We start from the raw sequence: 12196 nt of genomic DNA, 5'->3' as shown, positions 1-12196 counted from the left end.
ATCTGTGCCAGTCTTCCTCCACTTTGTATGTGGGATACTGCCACAGCATGGCCTGACGAGCTGTGTGTAGGTCCGAGCTCGGGATCCAAACCCGTGAACCGGGGCTGCCAAAGCAGAGAGCATGAACTTAACCACTACTCCACCAGGCTGGCCCCTTGCCTTTAAATTTTTGAAGGGTATTTTGTGGAAGATGGATTAGATTTAGCCCATATTGCTTCAGGGTATAGAACCTAGACCAAAGAGTGAACATGACACCGAGACAAATTTAGGCTTAATTTTCAAAATATCATTTTATTAATGTTTCCAAACATAGAAGGAGGTGCTTTGGAAAACAGTGAATCCCAGTCTCAAGATGTGTAGAGGGCCGGCTGGGTGGCGCAGCGGTTAAGTTCTCACATTCCACTTCTTGGCAGCCCGGGGTTCGCAGGTTCGGATCCCGGGTGCGGACATGGCACCACTTGGCACGCGGTGCTGTGGCAGGCGTCCCATGTATAAAGTAGAGGAAGATGGGCACGGATGATAGCCGAGGGCCAGTCTTCCTCACCAAAAAGAGGAGGGTTGGCAGTAGTTAGCTCAGGGCTAATCTTCCTCAAAAAAAAAAGAAAAAGGAAAAAGATGTGTTGAAATAGGCTGTACAACTCTCGGCAAGGAGATTTAAATATCGAGTGTGTCGTTAATAAGACAATCTGTAAAGTCCTCTCCACTGTCCAAAGTGAAGATCCCAGGACTTTAGAGCAACAGTATAAATGTTCACTTCTCTTCAAAATGTAACTGAGGTATCCCACATGATAACTTGGGGTGCAGGCAATGCCTCCCACTTGCATATATCCTCGGATTATCAGCAAGTTCAATTTCTCTCCCCTGGCATCCCCACCCCAACATGTTTAGGAGTCTCCCAAGGTGCTCCTTCATTTCAAGGGGAGTCCTCCTTGCTTGTGTCTCACTGCTGGAGCCAAAACTCAGATGCCCACTCTCCACCCCCTCACTCGCACCTTAGGGGCGTCCACATCGAAAGACAGTTGCTCCAGAGCAGAGGGAACTTCCATGCTGCCATTGCCCTAGCCAGAGAGAGGAGGCCTGGTCTCCCAGCCGAAACCTGGATAACCAAAGAGATTCTCTACTCATCTCTGTTCCCAGCACACGCTATTGCACCTCATGTCCAAAGAAACATGGCTGAAGCTGTGTGTCACGAACACACACCCTTCTCAGTTCTGCAAGGTGTTTCAAAGAGCAAAGAGGAGCAATACTCACTCTGGTCAGTCACAGGGCCTGGCCCCCAGTTGGACAGCCCTTAGACTCAGTCGTGCAGCCAGTTCCCAGAGTGCAAGCTGAGTTCTGGTCTACATATCCTCGAGGCTTAATCTCTTTCCTCTACACCGGCTGCCAGGAGAGAGAGAATCGGGAAACGTGGAAAGACGATGCATCTCCACAAAGGTTGCCAGTAAAAAGGACTAGGGTTCCCACATCACGTTACCAAACCAAGTTAGGAGAACAGGAGCCACTTTGACCCAGTGACTAGTTTTCAGGTTTATTCTGGATTTACTAGCCAATTGGGAAATTGCCGTTTAGTGTCAGGAGTGAGGGTTCTGGAGCTGGTCTGCCCGGGTTCACATCCCAGTCACATTACTTCTCGAAGGCTCTGCTTCCTCATCCTTGCATTACAGATTAGATTGGCATCTACCTCACTGAGCAGTTGTGATAATTAAATGAAATTATCCTTATAAAAACAAGGTTTAGAAAATAGAATTAAGTAAATTCCGGCTATAGATCAGATGCCTCTAGAGAAGGTCTGTGGTGTTGGGAATCCTAAGATTCCCAGGTGTGACATGGGACTATCTGAATAGAAGGCTTTATGCTAAACACCTATATTAGTAATTTAGGGGGCAGTCTTCTCTGCTATCTAGTTATCTCCTTTCTCTTTATTAACATCTTTATGATTGTGTTTTTTCCTCATACTTATCTTCAGTATACCTGTCCTCAAATACCCTTGTACCATAACAAGATTGCTGAAATCACAGGGTAAACCAAGCTTAAGATCATCTTTGAAAGCTCTTTTGGATTTGAGCCAGCACTTGAACCAGACCTGTCATACCTGTCGCAGTTCCTCCTTCAAGTGTGCTCTGGGTACTCTGGAATTCTCTGCCCAAACTGCCTTGAGGAGTTCATTTTTGAGACCTGACTGGGCCCCTTTCCTGGTCCATTATCCCAAGAATGGACTACACCACTCGTTTGCTTGCTCCTAGTCCCGAGGGGTGGGCAAGAATGTGGATGGACCGTAGATATGAGGACAAGTGTTCTCACGGGTGCACACAAGCCCCCTCATGGCCGGAGTAGAGCTGGGAGTGGGAAGAGAAAGTGGATGGGCCATGAGAGGCCCAGAACTGGGGCTGGACCAGCTCTTCCTGCCTCCTCAAGCTGGGGTAGACAGTAAATTTGAGAATTCTAATTGATATCTAGAGTTTCATGTTGTTCTGAAGGTAGATATGTCTAGGTATAAACAATGCTGCCCTAATCTTGCACATATGTAATCAGAATGTCCCCAAATTCCCTTGCCTCTGGATTACCCTTTTTTTCCCTATACAAGGAAAATATCTGTGTCTTGATCCCACAAAAATGCAGGATGCCCAGTGCCCTCCCAGTAGTTGTGAGAACTCCTGGATGAGAGGTGGTATTTATATTCTCCTGGAGGTTTCCCGTCATCTCAGTCCTGACTCCTCTCTGCTTACATTCTCAGGTCATTTCTAGCTCATCTCTATGTGCTCCTGTTTGCTCCCCATGAACACAATCTCAAGACACCACCATCTTATATTTTTGTTTTATAGATTTTAACCGAAATTCTAGCGAAACTAGAGTTTAATTACTTGCAAAAAATAAACAAATTCGAGCTGATCAGACATTGCTGGCCCTCCAGTTCACTAACCATTCTCAGCCACAGAGAACCTCTTACTTTTCATTTCTTGCCCAAAGCTCTCAGTAGCTTCCAGGGTACTAAGGCCCATCTCCTCATCCTGAGACTTTTCCCCAAAATCTCTTGATTCTTAGTTCAAGGGCCCCTCCACTTGGCGCTCTAAAGTCAAACCTGAAAATTTCCCATTTGATATTCAGAAGAACTTATCTTACTTTTTTTCAACCTATCGCATTCAGAGTAGCCAGGATCTTCTGTCTTATGACTAAAAGGCATATTAGGCTATGACAAAATTAAAGAGAGAGAGAGGAGGAAGAGGAAGGGGAGAAGATTAAGAAGGAGGAGGAGGAGAAGGGAGAGGAGGAGGAGGAAGGTGGAGGACACGAAAGTATAAGAAGGAAGAAGGGCGAGAAGGGGACGGAGAAGGAGAAGAAAAAGAAATCAGTTTCCACCTAAAAGAGAGACTGCTTGTTTTTTTATTTTTTGAGGAAGATTAGCCCTGAGCTAACATCCGCTGCCACTCCTCCTCTTGTTTTTGCTGAGGAAGACTGGCCCTGAGCTAACATCCGTGCCCATCTTCCTCTACTTTATATGTGGGATGCCTACCATAACATGGCTTGCCAGGCGGTGCCATGTCCCCACCTGCGATCCGAACTGGCGAGCCCGGGCCGCCAAAGCGGAACGTGTGCACTTAACTGATGCACCACCGGACTGGCCCCAAGTGACTGCTTATTGTCTGTTGTGTCCAGGTGCAAATTTTCTTCCCTTTACACACAAGTCTTTGTCGTTGGCCCTGATTATTTTCTTAGGCCGAATCCCCAGAAGTAAACCGCTGAGACAAGGGTATGAACATTTGTTAAGCCTTTTAAAATATGTTAAGACACTATCAAGTTCTCCTGCTGCAGCTCCTTGGTCTGGTTTGTGGTAATCTCTCCTTGACTTGATTCATGCATCCTACTGGCCGCTCAGCTTCCCTCGCCTACACTTGTGTTCACAGATTTTGGTGAAATCAACGTTGTTCCCTGCCACCCTCTCCCTAGAAAAATCTAGAGACTCCTATGGTAGATGATGTAAGAGATGACCTTGTCTTATTGCTGGCATTAATGGGAATGGTTCTGGTGTTTCACCGTTAAATACAATATTGGCTTTTAGTTTGAGATATACACTTTTAAGATCAGGTCAAGAAGCTATTCATCTTGCACTAGTCAAAATTCTTGCTTCAAACATACCAAACAGAAGCTGAGCAACTTAAGGGAAGAAAATTTTGGAAAGATATTTGATTGTTCTTGGAATCTCTGGGAAGGCTGAAGGTCAAACTCAGTCTTTAAGAACAAGAAAGATGGAGAATCATGGAATTGAGGGTTCCCTTGAAGTTTGGGATTTTGCTTGTTCCTTGATTCAGAAGCATCCAGTAATAAATCTCAAGTTTGCAAATATGAATTCACCTGGTCCGAGTACCCATCTGATATCTGAGTCTTCACTGCAACATTCGTACCACGTGAAGACTCATCAGTCTCTGTCCAATGCCGGTAATGGTCTTGCCAATTTTCTTTAACTTCCTGTAGCATTTACCTGTTACTAGTTTCATCCCTTGGGTCAACAGAACAAACTTAAGGCATTCTGATCTCTCTGCCTAAAATACTTTTTTTCCCAGCTTTATAAGACACAATAATACTGATCTTTTAAAAATAAAATCAAATTTTATCTCTTCTAAAAAAAAAGAAAAAGAAAAAGGCTGGGAAGCCAGACTTCCGCCACAATTATGCCCCAGAAGAGCCAGGTTGAGATGCCTCCGCTGCCCCTGCAGATCCCGAATGCTGCCACCAGACGGGGTTCTCATTCACTCCTGCTTCTTTGCATTACCCACTCCTGACTCAGAGTCCCAGGGCCAGGAAAAGTGTGGGTCTAGCTTTTCTTCCCAAGAATGAGAAGATGGAATGAAAACCAATTTGGTTGTAATATTGTATTCTTTAATGTACAGGTGCATTCTATGTGCTTAATCTTTTTCAGGATTTGATATTGATATTTTGATTCCATTATAAAATACTTTGGATGATTTCCCTCTCTATTCTCTGTAGCATTTTAAATACTTGCAAACACTTGTATATTACATACGATGTACTTCTAAGTGTGTTACGTATATTAATTCATTTAATCTCTACAACAACCATATAAGGTAAGTACCATTTCCATTTTACACAAGAGAAAATTGGCAGAGTGGTTAAGTAACTTGCCCAAGACCATAATGTTAATCTGCATCACAATAATGTGTTCCTTGAAGATTAGAAAGATTTGCAAAATTCATCCAGGAATGGTATTTATTTGGATAAGAAGCTCTTCGACAATTAAAAAAATAAAATCCTAGAACACTTCTTCTCAATGTGTGATCCTTGATCTGGCAGCATCAGCATCACTTGGAAAGAGACCCACTGAGTCAGAAATGCAGGGTGGTTCCCACTGATCTGTGTTTCAACAAGCCCTCCAGATGTTTCTGATGCATGTTAAGGTTTAAGAACCAATGAGCCAGAACTGTAACCATATTAGCCAAAGATTCAGCGGAACACAGGCAAACCAAGAGATGAGGGCAGATTTAAAGTTGAGGATTGGAATCTTCAGGAATGTCTTTGTGCTTTGTTTGCATTGCTCTTCTTCCTTTCAGGAATTGGCTCTCTCCTACAGCAATGCCATTGTGGGATTTTGGTGGGGCTGCTAAATCAAGACCCTGCACTGGAGTGGGCACGGAACATTCCAGACATTCCCAACATCCCACTTACCTGGCTTTAGCAGGCAAGGACATGCAACCCAAGTCAGGCCAATGAAAATCCCTCTGGGATTTTACATTTAGAGTTGAAGGAGAAGGTGCTTCGCCTTTGGCAGTATGGAGGTGGGGCAGATGTTAACTGGGGGATATTGTCTGATAATTTCCCAGCCGTGTGGAAAAAACCCATCTGTATAGAAGAGAATAGGTCCAGAACACTGAAAAAGCAAAGTTGAGAAAAAGACCTGACAAGCTCATGAGACCCTGGATCTGTCATCCTGAAACCAGCCCCACCCTGAATTGACCGGTTACACAAGCCAGTAAGCTTTCTTATTCTCACACTGGTTTTCTGTCACTTGCAACAGAAAGCATGCTGGCTACTACACTGGAGGTAGGGAATATACAGAGGGTGTTAATCTATTTCATAATCACAGCATTTTAATTTTCAAAGCTACTAGGATTTGGCAACACCAAAGGGCTTATCTAAATTACACTTTTATACTACCTAATACCCTAAACACTGTGTAACTAAAGTAATTTGGTTTTTTTATGTGGTTGGTCCATAAACTCACATTTTTTTTGAACCCAAGCCATTACTTCCATCTGTCACCAGTAAGCTATGACACTTTTGTTTCCCCACCACTGGCGGCCGCCATAGAAAACATCATTGTAAACTGCCGGCTCCTTTGGGAGTTTGTTCCTTTGGAAGGAAACTGAACAGGGCAAACTTTGGCAGCTCTCTCTCCTCTGCTTGGCTTAACCATAAGGAAACCCCTAACACGTAGGAAGCACTCGAATATTTATTGAATAAATGAAATAAAATCAAGGAGAAACAAAACTACAATTCAAAAAAAGACTGAGGATTTTATTTCAGCAGCCTCCACGCACTTAGGAAATTTATTCATTTTGGCAAATATTGAGTCTCAGGGGCGAGTATAGTTACAGTAACAGAGATTGGATGGTGGAGTCTTTAAGTCTTAGGCAGACACAACCGGAACACCTGTGCTGCGCAGCCCTGTGTCTGGGCTTATCAGGTGCGAGGTGAGCTACGAACAAGCAGCCGGCGCTACTTATCTCTGACCCAGCTTCACCCTCTCAGCTGTCCAAGTGGATTACTGTATTGTCTTGGCTCCCGGCCGAGGCTGGCTTAGATGTGTATTTCTGAGATGTTTATGGCTGGTGAGATTCCAGCCTGAATGGTGCTGAGCACATTACTCTGCTGAGATTTCATCCCTAATGAGATATAAATTCCAGTGAAAAGTAAGCTCAGAGAGAGTTATTTATTCCAGTTGGAGTACTAGAAAGATTCCCTTCTCAGGTTGTTGTGGTTTTCTCTGGCTTTTTTGGAAATTGGCCTTGTTAAAACCAGAAGAAAGCGATTAGTTCTCCTGGCAGATTCATAATTTTTTTTTTCTAAAAGCAAATTTATTTAACCTCCGAATGTAAGTATCCGTTGGCTATCTGAGTCCATAAAGCACATACTTGAAAGAATGAATCCTTGAAAAAAATCCATAAAACTACAACTTTTGTATATTCCAGCTGTGGTTCGCTAATCCTTTCTGGGCATTCTGGATATTCATAGAGCAGAAAAGAATATGTCTCATGTTTTGAGTCAATAATCTGTTTTTGAAGAATTTTGAGGAATTGATACCTTCACGAAGTCAACACCTTAAATAGTCTCCTTTTGTTGTTCCGTTTCCTTTGGGTAATTCCGTCAAATATCCAAAAGTTCTGATGCTAAGTGGATTTGATTACATAACTAAAAGGATTCCGAATGTTTAGAAATATTCCACCTATCCAATATTCTTCTAGAATTTTCATTGGACATCATAACTGTAATGGTCCATATAATAGACCCTAATATTTGCAGAGTTGGTCCAATTTCTTGACTCAGATTATACAAGTGGCTCTGAGGGACTTTTTGTAAATGTAACACCAACACAATCAAATTGATATACTTCTTTGATGACATGTATCTTTTGTTTTAGAACAAAAGATAACCCTATAGATCTGTTTCTGCAGATTTAACTTTTGTTTGCGTCTTGGGAAATAATTTCACCTCCCTGTAAGTTGTTGAGAAATAAGCAGAATCACATTGTTTATTATGGAAATATACAAGTTCCAACTTGCCAAAACAAAGTGTCTGACACATACCTGGGAGGTTTTGGCAGGTCCTAAAGACGCTGTTTTCCTCCTCTCATTATACATCTACCTTTTTAATAATGTAGCAGGTACTCCCATGTGGGTATGGAAAGCTTTAGGAATGCAAACTAAGAAAATAAAAACAACATTTCTTCTTATAGATTATTTTATATACGTATGTCCTATTATAAAACAGAAGTCAGTCCCTTCTAAAACACCTTAAGAAAGTCACATAATACCAAGGGTGATGACGAAGAAAAGTTAAAAGATTTTTAAGGGTAAAAAAAATTATGCTTTAAATACAAATATCCAATATCCTCTCTTCTTTGATCCTATATACTAGCTGTCAAGCTGAGTTCAAGAGTTTTAAACCTACATAAACACTATTTTTCAAAATTTATTACAAGTTACTGACTCAATCAGCTCTCCCAAATAATCAAATTAAGTATCCTTGGTTTGTCAGAGCCACCTACCTCTGCTCAGTTCTATCCTATGTTTTGTGACATCAACTTCAACCTTCTTTTAAATTTTCTTATTTCTCCCATGTGTTCCATTCGGGAAGATTCCAAAGCATCCAGCTTGACAAAACAACATTCTATTAGAATGTAAAGCTTAGCTTTAGGCAACTACTAAAGCTCTGAAATTGCTCCAGAAGCTTCTTGTTCCTCTGCCCTGTTGGACGTTCCTGATTCCTATCTTCACTGGCATCCGATTCCCTTGGCTCTGCACGTTCTCCCAGTACCTGCCTCAGGCCACGTGCTCCTTCTGACAAGTTGTTTTAGACATACTTCCCTGGATGGTGCTCTCTTGGATAGATTGGATCCATCCACTGTAGCTTGGAGTGAAAGATGCTCCAGCCCCCAGTTCAGCAGGACCAGAAAACCAGCCACTGCTGGCTCCTTTGGATGCTCCACCTCTGCACTGAGCTATTTCTAATTAACATTTTCAGGCTCTCTGTGAGTGAACGACTCACTCCTCACCTTTTAAAAAGTAAGGCCAAAGAAGTCACACTATTTAATACGAAAATAACAAATTAAACATAGATTTCTTTAAAATACTTTTTATTGTGTCAAAAAGAGCTAACGGCTATTCCAAAAGGCATTTAACATATGCAGATGAAACTAACAAAATTTTTTCAAATTTCTTTCTTTTTTTTTTTAATTTACCAGGCTCTTATAAAGCACCAATGGCATAAAGATTCTGAAAAGAAGTTTTCGAGCTTTATTAACCAAATGTGGAAGAAAGGCATATTCTGTCCCGTGCGCACACCCCGGCTTTTCCTCTCCCCCAATTTTTTTAAACATGATAAAGTGCTACAAGTTATGTCGTCAAAAGTAAACAAGTTCTGCAAGAGAAAAGTTAATTTTCTGCTTGTGGATGCATTTGCAAGCCGAGGAGAGAGGCCTCAGAAGAAACTAAACCTGCCAACACCTTGATGTCAGACTTCTAACCTGGAGAACCGTGAGAAAATAAATTTCTGTTGTTTGTCACCCAGGCTGCAGTATTCCGTTACGGCAGCTCTAGTGAACTAATACACTATGTGCTCCAGCAATTTCACTCCTAGGTACACGGCCAAGAGAATTTAAAACATACAACCACACAAAAAATCTGCAGGAATGTTCATAGCAGCATTATTCATAATAGCCAAAACCTCAAATGTCCATCAACTGACAAATAGATAAATTGTGGCATATCCGTACAACGAACTATTGCCCAGTAATTAAAAGGAATGGAGTACTGTTAGATGTCACAACATAGATGAATCCTGAAAACAATATGTTAAAAGAAAGGAGCCAGACACAAAAGGCCACAGATTATATGAGTCCATTTAAACGAAATATCCAAAATAGGCACATGGATAGAGACAGAAAGTGGTTGCCAGGGGTGAGGGATAGGAGGGAATGAAGAGTGATTGCTAATGTGTCAGAGGTTTCTTTTGGGGGTGATGAAAATGTTCTGGAGTTAGATAGCAGTGATGGTTGCACCAATAAAAACTACTAAATTGTACATTTAAAAAGTTGGGGCCAGCCTGGTGGTGCAGCGGTTAAGTGCGCACGTTCCGCTTCAGCAGCCCAGGGTTGTCCGGTTCGGATCCTGGGTGCAGACACCGCTCATCAAGCCATGCTGTGGTAGGCGTCCCACGTATAAAATAGAGGAAGATGGGCACGGATGTGAGCTCAGGGCCAGTCTTCCTCAGCAAAAAGGAAAATTGACAGCAGATTTTAGCTCAGGGCTAATCTTCCTCAAAAAAAAAAAAGAAAAGAAAAAAAAGAGAATTTTATAGTATTTAAAGTATATCTCAATAAAAAAATCCGATGTGTCCAATATTGTTGATCTAGAATAGAGAGGCAGTAAATAGCCAGTGGTCAAAACCATGGTCAGGCGAATCTTGGTTTGTATTCCAGCATCAAAAGGTTCAACTTCTCAAATCCTTCTTTTTTTAACTTTTTATTTTGATATAAAATCAGAATTACAAATAAGTTGCCGCAACAGCTTACAGAATTTCCAAATATCTTTCACCCAGATTTCACAAATGTTAACATTTTATCATATTTGTTTTAGTCCCCTTTCTCTCCATTTATGCGTATACATACACACATGCTTTTTATCAGAACTGTTTGAGAATAAGTTGCAGACACGATGTCCCTTTACCGCTAAATACTTCAGTGTGTATTTCCTAAAAATAAGAGCATTCTTTTACATAAACACAAAATAAAGAAATTATCATTGATGTTATTATCTAACCTATAGATCTTATTTAGATTGTTCTAGTTGTTTGAATAACGTTCTTTACAGCAACAGAAAATCCCAGATCATGTATTGCATTCAGTTGTTATGTCTCTTTAGACTCTTAATCGAGAATGGTTCTTCTTTTTTTTTAATCTTTCAGGACAATATTTTTGAACAGTCCTCGTTTATTTTGTAGAATATCCTTCAGTTTGGGTTTGCCTGGTGTTTGATTAAAATGTTTAAAAGATTAAAATCAAATTAGGTACTTTTGACAGAAATTCCGCAGAATTCTCAGTGTATTATCAGGAAGCACATGATGTCAATTTGTTCCATATCTGGTGATTTTAACTTTGATGCCTGGATAAGACGGTGTCTGCCAGTTTTCTCCACTGTGAGGTACCTATTTTTCTCTTTGTAATTAAGAAGGACATTGTGGGGAGCTACTCGTCCCAACTGCCAAGCCCGAGTTCCCCGTGGGCCAGGCGGGAATGACAGTGCCTAACGGGTTGCGCACGCTGGCTCGAGTCACCCCTCCTCCGCCCGCCCCACTTGGCCTGCGCTCAGCCGGGCGGGGCCGTCCCAGCAGCTCCGCCCTCGGGAGCCACCTCCTTTCCCAGCCCCACAGCGCTCGCCGGGTCGCTGCTCCGACACTTCCTGGGCTGTCGTGATTTGTCCTTTTGTATATGGTTTCAAAATAGTCGGTAGGGTACACGCTTGCAGGGGTAGAGTTGAGTTTTGTTTGTTTTTGTGTCTCGGAATGTGTTAAATTGTTGCTTTTTTCAATGAACGAGTGCGTGGGTAAGGAGAGACCCAGGAAAAGTGATTTGCTTAGGTTTGGATGCTTTCCTCACATCGCTGGGCCCCAGACTTACTGATTAACGTGAAAGAAGCTCTTTGGGAAGGTAGCAATAAAGATGTAAATGCCTCCTGCTTTTAAATCAAACAGCTTACTTCTGGAAGAGACCTAGGTTAACAGATATTCCAATCCTGGTATTTTTATAAAAGAAATGGAGGCATAGAGAAGTTAAAGGATCCCCAAGAGGAAGGAGAGCTGGGCTAAAACTCAGACTGGAGTCCAGGGCTTCCTCACCGTGCTGAATTCCTTTTGGTCTGATCCAGCCCTTTATAAACACACAGCAGGATGGACAAATTTCATGACTTTAGAAAGACTTTAACAGATGGCAAATTAAGGTTGGTCCATTCAGGTTTTTAAAAATTGAGGTAAAATTCACATAAACAACTAGCAACCATTTTAAAATGTACCATTCAGTGGCATTTGCTGTACTAGGCTTTTGTTTCTTGTTTTCTTATTAAAAATTTTTTTTCTGCGTATGTGAGATCCCATTAGACCTGGTCCCACTTAAACTGCAGGTAAAGAGTTATTTTCAGAGGCAGAAGGAGTGAGGGCTTGCACAGAGAAGGGATGAAATCAGCCCTCCTTCGGCCCCCTCCTCCCCCACAGACACCCCCCCCCCCCCGGGGAGGGGGAGGGGCTGAGTGAAACCCTGTCCTGGACGCTTGCCAAAGACAATAAATAGGTCACTCCTTCAAACTCACTATTTTACTGCAAAAGTTTTGTTGTCTTTTTATTCTCCCTGGTATGCCTTAGGTGCAAAAAGAACAGGAGGAAAAAGCCTAACAGCTTTGATGACAGTTTTGGT

At 42.0% G+C, this 12196-nt stretch overlaps 1 long non-coding RNA gene across 1 annotated transcript; it reads right to left on the bottom strand.

The window, feature by feature from the left end:
- Window positions 1-6502: 6502 nt before the first annotated feature.
- Window positions 6503-8284, bottom strand: LOC139075103 (uncharacterized). Its single transcript, XR_011525155.1, has 2 exons — window positions 7818-8284; window positions 6503-7726 (listed from the first exon to the last, which is right to left on the bottom strand). It is a non-coding gene; the product is annotated as an uncharacterized lncRNA (long non-coding RNA).
- Between the last annotated feature and the right edge of the window lie 3912 nt (window positions 8285-12196).

The sequence above is a fragment of the Equus przewalskii genome, chromosome 13 (genome assembly GCF_037783145.1).
Source record: "Equus przewalskii isolate Varuska chromosome 13, EquPr2, whole genome shotgun sequence".
Taxonomy (NCBI): domain Eukaryota; kingdom Metazoa; phylum Chordata; class Mammalia; order Perissodactyla; family Equidae; genus Equus; species Equus przewalskii.
Note: the sequence above shows the minus strand (reverse complement) of the source record. Positions and strands in the feature narration are given on the sequence as shown.